Below are 8049 nucleotides of genomic sequence, written 5' to 3'. Positions count from 1 at the left end.
GTGATGGTGGTGCTCGCACCTGCCTTGCCTGCCCGAACCCTACCATGTCATTCTTGCTGCCAGTCGACCGCAATGACCTGCTATTGACTCGTGCACAAAGCGTGGCGGCGTGCTCCCTTCACGGGTCAGACTGACTGTCGCTGCACGTGTGCCAGCATACGGTGTCATCTCTCCGTGGCAATCATGGCTCTATGTGCCTATCATGGGTGTGGATGAGAACAAGAAGGAAAGGAAAATCTCTTCTTTGTGCGCTTACTCCCGTCCGAACACGCCAGGCTATCCAGCACACATCTTTCTTTTCATTGAGTCCGATTGCCAAATACACTAAGCACTGAAGCCAGTGTTTCTTCACAGACTTCCACAGCTTCAGACTCGGACTCTTCTTACATGACATTTGACAAGCACAATATTGTCAGGTCTCTCTCTCTCTCTCTCTCTCTCTCTCTCTCTCTCTCTCTCTCTCTCTCTCTCTCCCCCCCCCCCCCCCATGTCTCTGTCTCAGAAACTTATAACACTTGAGCTCCTATCCGTTTTCGGCTTGTTGTCGGGACATCATTCAGAGCTGTTAGTAACTTGTAATTTCAATCATGAACCCTGATGTCCCTGGCCTGCAAGGAATCTCGATCTGCTGTTCTGCCAGACTTGCCCTCATCCACTCACACGGATGATGTTTGTTTGTTTTTCACATTTTTGGGAATCTGCCCTCCCTTCCAATGCCTGCTTGCACCTGTTGTTGACAAGGTGGCAAGTTTGAAAGGGTTATCAGGTCTTGCAGGGAGATGATTTTTGAAATGAACCTCCTCCCACTCGAGCTTGCATGATACGGTGCGTGTTTTTGCATGCTGGTGCTGCTGTTTTGTTTCCCCGTGACGGCCTCACCGTGTCAATCAAAGATATCGATTACATGAGAACTTCTTTTTGTGTTGTTTGCTTACACATTCTCTCTGCGCGTATGTATGTTTCTGTGTGTTTGTGCTGACGTGTGCTCTAACAGTTCTGCACGATCACACCTCCATTCCGAACCCCCGTGCATTGATATGTCTGATTAGTGTCGGCGGGTGGGATTCGCTCGGCCAATAGGCACAAGTGCTTCCTTGTAATGATTCAGAGGCCTGTGGAACGTGTGGTTTCACCCAGCTCTGTGTGTGGCCGGCTGGTCACCAGCATACAACTGCTTCCTCTTTTTGCCTGTTTCTCTTTCACGACTAATTTGTTCATGAAGGTGGATGCCCCCTGGATTGCTGCCTGACAGCCTAAGCTCTGTTCTCTCCCTGCAGCAAATATTTACTGACGGACAGGTCTGCTCGTGATTGCTACTCGCATGATGAGTCTTCACCTCACTGACTCTCACTAGATCTACGCATGGTAGATTCAACACCTGATCGTGAACACAGTAGCTCCATCATCGCCATCTTGTGCAGGGCGCGCCGGCGTGCTGCGATCCGCGCTCAGTGGTTGTGTATGTTGTGTACTAGTATTCATGAGCTGGCAGTCGTTGGTGTGCGGTCTGACGTCGGCGCTTCGAGACAATGTTTTGACTTTTGACTTTTGATGCATGTCCAAGACCAAGGAGGTAGACACAGACAGTCAGTCACTCGTTCACTGCATCGAAGTCCAGGGGTAGGGATGCAGGATCTGTGCAGCTCATACTCATTTCGTGGGTCGTCCGTCGATGCTGCTGATCGCTGAAACAGCGTCTTGCAACGACTGACGTAAGACAATTTGGTGGTCGCGATATGTTTGGCGACTTTTGGTGACAAACAGCTGCTGGCTCCCTTCGCCCGGTCTCGGCCACACTTGTCCGGATGAGCATGGTATTGCCATTGGCTATTATGCCTCCCTCATCTTATCCTCAACACGTGTACTCATTTCATTGCTTTGTATAGGCAGCCGTGAATTCTTGCGTAGCGTTGACGTTCTGAACGATCAGAAAGGTCGAATGTGACGACTCGGTACCAATGCATTGAGATCATCATCCAGTAGAGACCTTTTTCTGCGGCGTCTCCGCTGCGTCCAGCTGTCTTCCTCGTCCATGTTTTCTGATGGCTGCGACACATTCCGCACCCATTCCAGGAGCGGGAGCGACGTGGCCCAATTACCTGCCTCCTACAGTATGTGCCATTGCCCAACACATATGCTCCATGATTCCATGATTCGGCCACAGGATTGTCTAAACTGTAGTTGGCTGTGCGTGGCGGTGAGGTCGAATGTTTGCAGCTGCTTAGGCCCTATCCAAAGCCGAGTACTTGGAAACTGGCAGCGCGTTTCCTTGCAGCTTGTCGTCGGCCTTTGTTTCTTCACCGACACATTTACGACATGGTGTCCATGCCATTTCTAGAATTGCTCTCATGACAGGCTAGATAGTGATACTTGTCAACATTGATAGCACAGCTGAGCCTCTCCACACAGCGTGCTGCGGGCCTTGAATGCCCGTGGGGCTACACGCACCTCTCGCGGCTTTGCTGCCGCGTGTGCAGCGGCGACAGGCGCTGCTGGACTCCAATCTGCGGACGTGTTCGTGCACTTCACAGGGACGCTACGAAACCGGATAGGGCAATGCAGTGCCCTGGGTAGATCTACCCTGGGAGGCTGGAGCGACAACTGGCCACCAGTCTCTCTGAGGAGAAAGGATCATTGGCTTGTGGTAGATCTAGGTTTGATCCATCCTGCTGCTGGTTTATTGATCTAACCCGCATGACATAATTACTGTGTCCCGGCAGATGCTGATAGGGTGATTAGGGACATGTTTGGAGCTCTCCTTCTTCCCATGACATGGACACTGTATTGACCAGAGGCTCAGGGTCATGATTATTGGTCATTCGTAAACCATCTGATATATCGATAAGGTTCTTTGGTATACGTTTCCTGTGACGTAAGAACCCTGCTGCTTCAGAGATGTACATGACTATTGTACTATACTGGTACATGTACAGCAAATGCAACGGGTATCTATACGCCTCTCATTCTTTTCTGGCATGGCGACAGTTCATTCGTATCTACATGTACATGACTTTTGTATGTTCTATTGGAAAGATTCTTATAGGTTTTGTTGTTGTTGTTGTTGTTGTTGTTGTTGTTGTCGTCGTCGTCGTCGTCGTCGTCGTCGTCGTTGTCGTCGTCGTTGTTGTTGTTGTTGTTGTTGCTGCTGCTGGTTTCATTTTTACTAGGCCAATGCCCATAGACTGTGCGTTTTGAGTAGGAGGCCGTATAGTAGGCCATTAGCTGTTGCAAAAGAGGGAGAATTCCACCTGTCCGGTGCCAAGTATGGCAACACGTAGAAATCATGGCGCGAAGAAGCATTCGGCAGGGTAAAGCAAGAGACTTAGGGTGGTCTGCCCTCTAGTCAGCACTTCCTTGTGGTCGGCATGCGACCCTGTTAAACAACCTCACCTTAACCGTACCTACTTCGAAGTACATTGCATAGCGCCAGGCCATTTGGGTCTACACCGCCTTGATTTCGGGCTGGAAACTCATTGTATAGATACATGCGTACTGCATGGGACTATTACTGAGTCAGAAGCATTACAACAGCTGAACCGGAAGAAAAAGGGTATCTTTCACTCCTATACAATCAACTGCCAGCCGCTCTTTTTACATTTGCTACTCACTCAAATAATTATGTTAGAACTTGGAAGCAACTCAGCGCTTTCAGAATTTCATTGAGTAGCAACTGAATCAGAGGCGTTGAGGAGTTCCTTTTATACCAAGAGCATGTCATGCCTGTGTTTGAACGACTAGAAACGACATTATACATGTACATGGGTTCCATCCAACCAGCCAGGTCAACCAGGTCTATAATTATAATACAGTCGCAGAATTCCTCGCATTTAATTTCATTCACTAGTAACGGCGTCGGTATCTTCAGCTCATGTCGCTGAGGTGACAGGGCGTTGCTCCAATAATGTGCAGCACGGCCCCGAGTCATACCGGACCGGTATCCCATTGCGACACGCACGGCGTTGTGTTACATGTTCTAGTGGCCTCTGAAGTCCCGGCAATAGCCACCATATACCGGTAATCTGAAAATGTTACCGTTCGTCTTTTTGTTGGCTTTCGAGTTATCGGCAGATCGTTGCGAGCCTTCTTTTCTGTTGTCGAGTTATTGGTGACAATAACTAAAATAAGGCTTTGTCGCTGCCTTTGGTGCTCTAGAGGAACATTAAAAATTTTCACAACCGATGAGCCATTTTGGATTAGATCTCCGGTGTGCGGAACAATCGAGCGCAAAGAAAATATGTTGGTTTCTAACATGACTTTGGGAGCCCCCCCCCCCCCCCCCCCCCCGCACATGCCAAGTGTACATACCGGTAATAATGTCATTCATTGTATTATCTTCTGGGGAATATGCACGTGTACCTTTTGACACTGATAGTGTCATGACCATGATTGTACTGTATACATGTAGTCGGTATGTACGTGTACGTGTAGGCAAGAGTACATAACCGTTCTGTACACTTGGTGTACAGTCATGTAGGTACATGTATGTGTTGGGCATCCTACCTGACACAAGCCTGCTGCGGTTAAATAAACAAGATGGCGGTGACACAATGCGGTTCCAGGTCATGGTACAGTACACGATTGTGCACACTGGTAGCAGTATGGAATGTTTCCCTGCTGTCATGGCCAGGTGGCCTAGCAGTTTGCAAAGTGCAGGACGACTGGCGACAAAAATTAATGTTCATACGACATGTAGTGTGTAGTTTGATGGGTGTGATTATGATTGGACATGTACATGTACATGGGTAGTTGTTACTGCGACACGTCGACAAGAGGCTTTCTGCAGGCTTCCGGAGAGCAAACAGACAACATAACCGCCACCGCATCATGCATGGCATGTTCCTACTACTGTTTACAATTCCAACTCGCTGCTCGTCACCGCGCACCGGGCCACCGGCCCCGTATTCCGTGAACAAATCAATAAAAAAACGTGAATTCAAACATAGCAGTTAGTCCAGTACTAGTACTCGTCAGTTATAGTTAATAGGCAGACTTCAGTGTTTATGTTGAATAGTAGGGGTGTTGATGTAGACCACGCTACCTTGTCCTAGGATGTCCTCGCTGTAAGCATGCAACAGCTACAGGTACAGGTACATGTACAATGACAATGTAGATGTCACCGACCGCAGTAAATTCCAGCTCACGCTCAGCAACTGTAAAAGATAACCGCTCGTGGCCGTGCAAGCTGTTTCTGCTGCCCGGAGGCCTGTATCTTGCAACGGACCTGTCAATGTGGCTAGGGCTTGTATTGCGCTGTAAACGTTTTCCTGCCTGTTTATAAACAAGGCGAATAATGATAAAGTGATGCGTACGCGTGTCACCTTAGAAGTCACAACAAATGTGACCTTCATATCTGTCTCCGGAATCAGTTCAACTTCACGAATAGACTGGCTCATCGTTATGACAATCAACCTTTCACGAACTGTCCATATTGACCATGTTTCCGGATCCAGAGTAGACCATCTTGTTTTGGCAGTTGATAGGCGTGGTTTTGTTATCCGCTCTCAGGCAGTGTACAATGTACATGTACAATGTACATTTCAATACATTTAGAAGAAAGTTAATCATTCTGATGATTACCTTTGTTGGTTGTTGGTTGGTTGGTTGGTTTTTATTTCACTTCGCACATTCAAACGGGATGACGACCCAACAAAATGACGGCGAAGGCTTAGCCTAGAAGTGGCTATGGAAGAACATAGTAAGAGCTATGGAAGCACATAGTAAGAGAATAGGATACTAATAACTGCGAGTAAACGGGGGGAGAGAGAGAATACGATGTATCTGTGATACTACGTGAGGATTACTGACTGCACGGGGAGGGAGAGCAGAGCGATCAGCAGCAACTCGAACTACTCCCTACAGGCGTATGGTACACATGCATGCTTAAACTCGGGTAGCCGGGTAATTGTGGACGCTCCCTTTGATGCTGGTATCGCGGTACTATAATAATGCCTTTTTTCACAACATGCATGTGTAATGTACCTCACTCCGCAATCGAAAGCATAGGCGGAGGGAAGCGGCAAGTTGTGGGTCCTGCTTGTTGTTTTTGCCGCCTTGCGAAACGTACAAATTCAACAAGACGCTTCCAATGCTGGCGCAAGGCCGCAAGTAGATCGTATCGTTCCAAGCGTACCGCCTCTACCAGTTTTGTCTGTTGCGTTACATCGATACTTGGTTAAAGTGACCGATCACAATGCGTATTGTGATTTCAATGATTTATTTTATATTTTATTGAATTGACTTATTTGTAGTAATTTTGTGCGGCTTGTGAGAGCAGTGGTTGATGGTACCTCATCATGCAATAACATGATGGCATGAAACCAATAGAGGCTATTGCCAATGCAAACCAGCCACTGTTCCGCATCTCTTTCTTGTCTCCAGAGAGGAGAGTGGCTACAAGGCAGAGAGACCGGCTGATGGAATGGCACAAGCGCTGCACTGCTATGCTAATGTTACTGTTGGCACGTGCCTGACTGGCTCCTGTGATTAAATGTTTTCACACCTTTGTTTGGCATGCACTTGCCTTTTGATTCTAAAAGTAAAAGACAGGTAAAGTAAGAGCTGGTTGACTCAACCTCAATGAGGGTGGGGGACGATTTCGGTTCCTAGCGATGTTCACGACCTCTGATTCGTTATTCACCTAGCCATGGCATTAGCCCACCCCTATCCTACACTTCATGAATAGTGCGTTTCGTCACAGCACACTATGACATACACGTACACGCTGTTTGCCCACATGCACACACCACTTCCATGTCAGTATAATTATAGTTATTGTACAGTCATGGCCGCCATGTTCCCAGGATAATATCGTGGAATGTGCGAGAACCATTGGCATGGTTTCGGGCTATGTACATGTATTCTTATCATGAATTCATGATTCATGTACAGTGCATGCTGGTCTCTCATCTCATGCTGGCTAGGCTGCCTTTCCGCCAACACCAGTCCATACAATTCATGCTGGTGTTAGGGTATGGATTGCAAAGATGATCGTACTTGTAGCTAGCCATGCATGGCAGGTATGTACGGTTGGGGCGTGCACCCGCCCTGCGGTGCAATAGGTACTGCCCGCGGACCCTGCCAGTGTGAAGTGGTGCAGTGCCTGGATCGCCCTGTGCCTGTGGACTCCTTCCTTCATCTCGTTGCCGTTCTCTCTCTCTCACATGCGCTCCGGAGCGAAGGATTGACGTATGAATCTCGATACTGAGACTCGTAATCCTCACCAGGACACGAGAGAGTGCACGTACTGCCGCTGGATGTCCGCCGAGGGGCGGTACAGAATCAGGACAGTTATCGTTCGTTGCTGCAACTGCTGTTTGTCCTATGCGCGCGATCTGGTGCGCGGGCTGCTGGGCCACATGTAGCAGCCGCCCAGCTGGCAACTGCTGGCTGCTTCGCTGAGCCATGCTCATACCACTCGCTCAATTCCCTCACGTCCCTGTCTGCTCAACGCCTGCTTATTGCTGTTCGCCTGTCCGTTGCCTTGAATGTACGACTCGTGAACAAGCCGGCGAATGCCCGTGCCACCCCCAAAAGACTCACCCATACCTTATTCCAAGTTTAGTTTCCGCTCAACATAAAAAGGAAGACTAGCTGTTCCGTTGGCCAGTGAATACAAGAGAGGGAGAAGAAAGACGCACCGGGCAGCGGGGTCTTTGCGGTGAGGGTCTCGGAATAGAATTGCCTAGATTTGTTGAGGCTAGGGAGTCCTCGCAGGCACTTGTGCTTTGCGACGTTGCTGCGTTGCAGTGTCGCTGGTAGCTGAGCACACGTGATTCGCGTCTTCTCGCTAAGCATACAGGGCTGCAGTGATCGTCCACGAAGCCAAAGAGCAGACATTGGCTTGGCCACACGCTGGCAGTTTGTGGTCCTACGAGATCAATCTGGTCTGCTCATCCCCAGTGATTTGTTGTCCAGACGCGAAGACTCAGTAACCTGCCTGTCTCCAACATCCAACCTTGCTGCAGTCCTACCAGTACTTGGGTCATCTGACAGTGGTGCTATCGTATTACAGTGTGTGCGTGTGTATAGTGGACGACCCCTTTCCTTGAT

The sequence above is a fragment of the Sycon ciliatum genome, chromosome 4 (genome assembly GCF_964019385.1).
Source record: "Sycon ciliatum chromosome 4, ocSycCili1.1, whole genome shotgun sequence".
Lineage (NCBI taxonomy): Eukaryota > Metazoa > Porifera > Calcarea > Leucosolenida > Sycettidae > Sycon > Sycon ciliatum.
This window is presented reverse-complemented; position numbering follows the sequence as displayed.